The 5,901-nt window shown below is 49.9% G+C and overlaps 1 pseudogene; it reads left to right on the top strand.

Moving 5' to 3' along the window:
* The window catches only part of LOC139656030 (cyclin-dependent kinase 5 activator 2-like), a 6,490-nt pseudogene extending 927 nt beyond the window's left edge, over positions 1-5,563 (top strand).
* Positions 5,564-5,901: the final 338 nt, after the last annotated feature.

Here is a 5,901-nt window from a genome sequence, read left to right on the forward strand (position 1 = left end):
TGTCTCCTCTCTCCTTCTCTCCTTGTCTCCTTGTCTCCTCTCTCCTTGTCTCCTTGTCTCCTTGTCTCCTCTCTCCTTGTCTCCTTGTCTCCACTCTCCTTGTCTCCTCTCTCCTTGTCTCCTTGTCTCCTCTCTCCTCCTCTCCTTGTCTCCTCTCTCCTTGTCTCCTCTCTCCTTGTCTCCTCTCTCCTTGTCTCCTTGTCTCCTCTCTCCTTGTCTCCTCTCTCCTTGTCTCCTCTCTCCTTGTCTCCTTGTCTCCTCTCTCCTTGTCTCCTCTCTCCTTGTCTCCTCTCTCCTTGTCTCCTCTCTCCTTGTCTCCTTGTCTCCTCTCTCCTTCTCTCCAGGCTTCTACAGGAGAGTTACTTCGTTGTCTTTCTGACTTCCTGTGTCGTCGTTGTTTTAAATTGAAGGAGCTCTCGGCTAATCAGATCATCCTGTGGTTTCGCAACGTGGACCGAGCGCTGCTGGTCCAGGGCTGGCAGGTGTGTGTGTGTGTGTGTGTGTGTGTGTGTGTGTGTGTGTGTGTGTGTGTGTGTGTCCTCTGGGGATAATGAGACGTCTGATTGGCTCTGAGTTTGAAACAGGCTTCTAGTTTGTTTTTCTGCTGTTAGAACAAGTTTCCATTGTTAGCTTAGCTACAGCGCTAGCTACCTCACCGAGTCAATTTGGGTTAATTTACGAACTCTTTGGGTGAATTGAGATAAAACTGGATGGAAGTTCTGTGGAGCTCATCGTTTAAACCTCGCACTGGGACAGGTTTGTGTCGTGTAGCTAGCTGTAGCAACTTCTTTGTTGTTCCTACGACTGTAAACCAGTGAGCAGCACTGTCAGGCTCCGCCCACAGCTCCACCCATAATCCCTCCCATAGCTCCGCCCACAGCTCCACCCATAATCCCTCCCATAGCTCCGCCCACAGCTCCACCCATAATCCCTCCCATAGCTCCGCCCACTAGCTCCGCTCCGCCCAGCGTCTCCGCCCTTTCCTATCGACCTTTCAGCTTTAAATTTCTCCGCCCTTCTGTGGTTTGAAACAGGTGTGGCTACACCACATGACCATGCCACAGCCGTTACCATAGCAACAAGTGTGGTTCCCTCACTAGCAGATGAGTGTTCTCTCTGGATGGAAACACTTGTTCCAGATTCAGCCAGTTCTGCGTTCCAGAACGTCTCGCTCCGCTCGGTCAGAAGTCACTCGTGGCGTTTCGTTGGGTTTTGGGGTCAATTATTGAGTCAATTACTGAGTAAATGAATGAGTAAATTAATGGCAGAAGGAAGTCTCCACTTCCAGATTTTTTTTTTCCAAAAAATAACATATGACTGAAAAAATAACATACATGTAACATTTTCTTTTTCAAAGATTAGTTTGGCATTTCTGCTTTATTGGACAGTCACAGTATAGAAAACAGGAAGGAGAGAGACAGGGAAGTCTGATGTTCATCCTGAACATCCGTCTGGTTCCACTTCTTCATCCAGCTGAGATTTCCTCCTCGTTAGCCGCTTTCTGTGTGGGGGGGTTGATTTCCCCCGAACCAATCACTAGTGACCGAAGTATCTGACCCGATCACTAGCGACCGAAGTATCTGACCCGATCAATAGCGACTGTCATATCTGACCCGATCACTAGCGACTGAAGTATCTGACCCGATCAATAGCGACTGTCGTATCTGACCCGATCACTAGCGACCGAAGTATCTGACCCGATCAATAGCGACTGTCGTATCTGACCCGATCACTAGCGACCGAAGTATCTGACCCGATCACTAGCGACTGTCATATCTGACCCGATCACTAGCGACCGAAGTATCTGACCCGATCACTAGCGACCGAAGTATCTGACCCAATCACTAGCGACTGTCGTATCTGACCCGATCAATAGCGACTGTCGTATCTGACCCGATCACTAGCGACCGAAGTATCTGACCCGATCACTAGCGACCGAAGTATCTGACCTGATCACTAGCGACTGTTGTATCTGACCCGATCACTAGCGACTGTTGTATCTGACCCGATCACTAGCGACTGTTGTATCTGACCCGATCACTAGCGACCGAAGTATCTGACCTGATCACTAGCGACTGTTGTATCTGACCCGATCACTAGCGACTGTTGTATCTGACCTGATCACTAGCGACTGTTGTATCTGACCCGATCACTAGCGACTGTCGTATCTGACCCGATCACTAGCGACTGTCGTATCTGACCCGATCACTAGCGACCGAAGTATCTGACCCGATCACTAGCGACCGAAGTATCTGACCCGATCACTAGCGACTGTCGTATCTGACCCGATCACTAGCGACCGAAGTATCTGACCCGATCACTAGCGACTGTCGTATCTGACCCGATCACTAGCGACTGTCGTATCTGACCCGATCACTAGCGACTGTCGTATCTGACCCGATCACTAGCGACTGTCGTATCTGACCCGATCACTAGCGACCGAAGTATCTGACCCGATCACTAGCGACTGTCGTATCTGACCCGATCACTAGCGACTGTCGTATCTGACCCGATCACTAGCGACCGAAGTATCTGACCCGATCACTAGCGACTGTCGTATCTGACCCGATCACTAGCGACTGTCGTATCTGACCCGATCACTAGCGACCGAAGTATCTGACCCGATCACTAGCGACCGAAGTATCTGACCTGATCACTAGCGACCGAAGTATCTGACCTGATCACTAGCGACCGAAGTATCTGACCCGATCACTAGCAACTGTCGTATCTGACCCGATCAATAGCGACTGTCGTATCTGACCCGATCACTAGCGACCGAAGTATCTGACCCGATCACTAGCGACCGAAGTATCTGACCCGATCACTAGCGACTGTCGTATCTGACCCGATCACTAGCGACCGAAGTATCTGACCCGATCACTAGCGACCGAAGTATCTGACCCGATCACTAGCGACTGTCGTATCTGACCCGATCACTAGCGACCGAAGTATCTGACCCGATCACTAGCGACCGAAGTATCTGACCCGATCACTAGCGACCGAAGTATCTGACCCGATCACTAGCGACCGAAGTATCTGACCCGATCACTAGCGACCGAAGTATCTGACCCGATCACTAGCGACCGAAGTATCTGACCCGATCAATAGCGACCGAAGTATCTGACCCGATCACTAGCGACCGAAGTATCTGACCCGATCAATAGCGACTGTCGTATCTGACCCGATCAATAGCGACTGTCGTATCTGACCCGATCACTAGCGACCGAAGTATCTGACCCGATCACTAGCGACCGAAGTATCTGACCCGATCAATAGCGACCGAAGTATCTGACCCGATCAATAGCGACTGTCGTATCTGACCCGATCACTAGCAACCGAAGTATCTGACCCGATCACTAGCAACCGAAGTATCTGACCCGATCACTAGCAACCGAAGTATCTGACCCGATCACTAGCGACCGAAGTATCTGACCCGATCAATAGCGACCAAAGTATCTGACCCGATCACTAGCGACCGAAGTATCTGACCCGATCAATAGCGACTGTCGTATCTGACCCGATCAATAGCGACCGAAGTATCTGACCCGATCACTAGCGACCGAAGTATCTGACCCGATCACTAGCGACCGAAGTATCTGACCCGATCACTAGCGACCGAAGTATCTGACCCGATCACTAGCGACCGAAGTATCTGACCCGATCACTAGCGACTGTCGTATCTGACCCGATCACTAGCGACCGAAGTATCTGACCCGATCACTAGCGACCGAAGTATCTGACCCGATCACTAGCGACCGAAGTATCTGACCCGATCACTAGCGACCGAAGTATCTGACCCGATCACTAGCGACCGAAGTATCTGACCCGATCACTAGCGACCGAAGTATCTGACCCGATCACTAGCGACTGTCGTATCTGACCCGATCACTAGCGACCGAAGTATCTGACCCGATCACTAGCGACCGAAGTATTCGGCCGCTCTGACGTCACTTCAGTCTCACTGATGCTGGGTGTATTTACTAACTTCACCAAGAACGTCAGCCATTTTTAACAAAAATATTGTCTTTGCAAAGACAATCTGTTGGTTCAGGAGATGATTTCAACAAATCTATTGTGAAATCTGCTGAAACACCAATGAAAAACCATCGCACGAACAGATCAAACTTTAGACCCGCCCACAAAGGCACTGATTGGCCCGATCGTTTCTCCAAGTTAGAAATCACCGTTGACTAGAGCAACATCAGACTCTGAATCTCACGTCCAAATCTGAAGAGTGGAGGGTCGATTCAGGAGTCTGAACCAGACTGAGAGAGAGGGATGACATGCGACAAAGGTCCGACTCCACCTGCTGTCATGTGTTACTAAACTCTAAACCTGATGACTCAGCAAAGCCTCAGAGACCAGGGAGGTTTGAGCCGGTTCAGTCTGCAGGCTGAGCTGAGAGCTTCTGGCTTCACAGAGTTCTGGATCTTTGGACCAGCAGCAGAACTTCAGAACCAGCTCTGGAACACTGGAGCAGTGTGATTGGTTCTCACACTGCGACCGTCACATTCGTTTGCATAATATTAAACTGTCCTATCCCATCATGCCATGCGCTCAGGCAGCTCAGACTGTCCGGCAGAGTGAGACATCGCTGCTTCCTCCATATCTCTGATGGAGTCCATGCACCACCGTCACCATGGCAACACTATCACTGTGGCAGCCATCTTAGATACATTTCTATTATATATAGTTCTATGAAGGAAGTAGGAAGCCTACTAATACTGTAGTACTATAGTACTACTAATACTACACTGTATGTATTACCGTACACTACTAATACTGTAGTACTATAGTAATACTAATACTACACTGTATGTATTACTGTATACTACTAATACTACACTGGTAGTGCTGTTAGCAACAAATACTAAACGATTATGTTAGTTTACTACAACTACTGTTATACTGCCACTTTTACTGTATAATACTAATACTTTACTACAATGTTACTATACTACTGTTGCTATTACTATACTACACACTATACTACACACAGCCTCCTGTTTGTCCTGCAGGACCGGGACTGGTGTGTGTGTACTGTTACTGCGATACTCTCCCTGCTGTAGTACTAGTACTTGTTTCTCTACAGGACCAGGGCTTCATCACTCCGGCCAGCCTGGTGTTTGTGTACCTGCTGTGCCGGGAGGCGGTGGAGGAGGAGACGTCGTCGGAGCACCAGCTGCACGCCACCTTCCTCACCTGCCTCTACCTGGCCTACTCCTACCTGGGCAACGAGATCTCCTACCCGCTCAAGCCCTTCCTGGTGGAGGCCAGCCGCGATGCATTCTGGGAACGGGCGCTGGCGCTGATCGGCAGGCTGAGCGCCGACATGCTGCGCATCAACGCCGACCCGCACTACTTCACCGAGGTTTTCCAGGACCTGAAGAACCAGGGAGGAGCCAGGGAGAGGGAGAAGGAGGAGAAGGAGAAGGAGGAGAAGGAGAAAGAGAAGGAGAAGGAGAAGGAGGAGGAGAAACAGGAGCAGAAAGAGAAAGAGAAGGAGAAAGAGAGTGAGAAAGAGAACGAAGGAGGGAGGAGGATCAACGATCTGGATCGCTAAGAGAGAGAGGACAGTTTGTGTAATGAGACTCGCCCAGCAGCCGTAGACCCGCTGAGGTCTGAATGTAAACTGGCTGCTGAACACAGGGGCACGTGCAGACTGAACACCGTTACCACGACGACCGACCGGAGCCATGCTGATTGGTGGAAGTCTAACTGAGTCTAACCAGCGGCTCAGAGAGAGACGAGCTCTGACCTTCTGCTGAACAAAGACTAAACATGGACACTCGTTCACTTTAACTGCATGCTGTCAATCAAACAGAGTATATGATTGTACCATCGTGGCTATAGACAAGTTACCATGGCAACCTTACGTTTCCAGGCCTTATTTGGTCACAT

This window comes from Centroberyx affinis, unplaced genomic scaffold (genome assembly GCF_046629955.1).
Source record: "Centroberyx affinis isolate AG114_WGS23_722 - 3 ecotype Tasmania unplaced genomic scaffold, CSIRO-AGI_Caff_v1 ptg002373l_1, whole genome shotgun sequence".
Classification (NCBI taxonomy): domain Eukaryota; kingdom Metazoa; phylum Chordata; class Actinopteri; order Beryciformes; family Berycidae; genus Centroberyx; species Centroberyx affinis.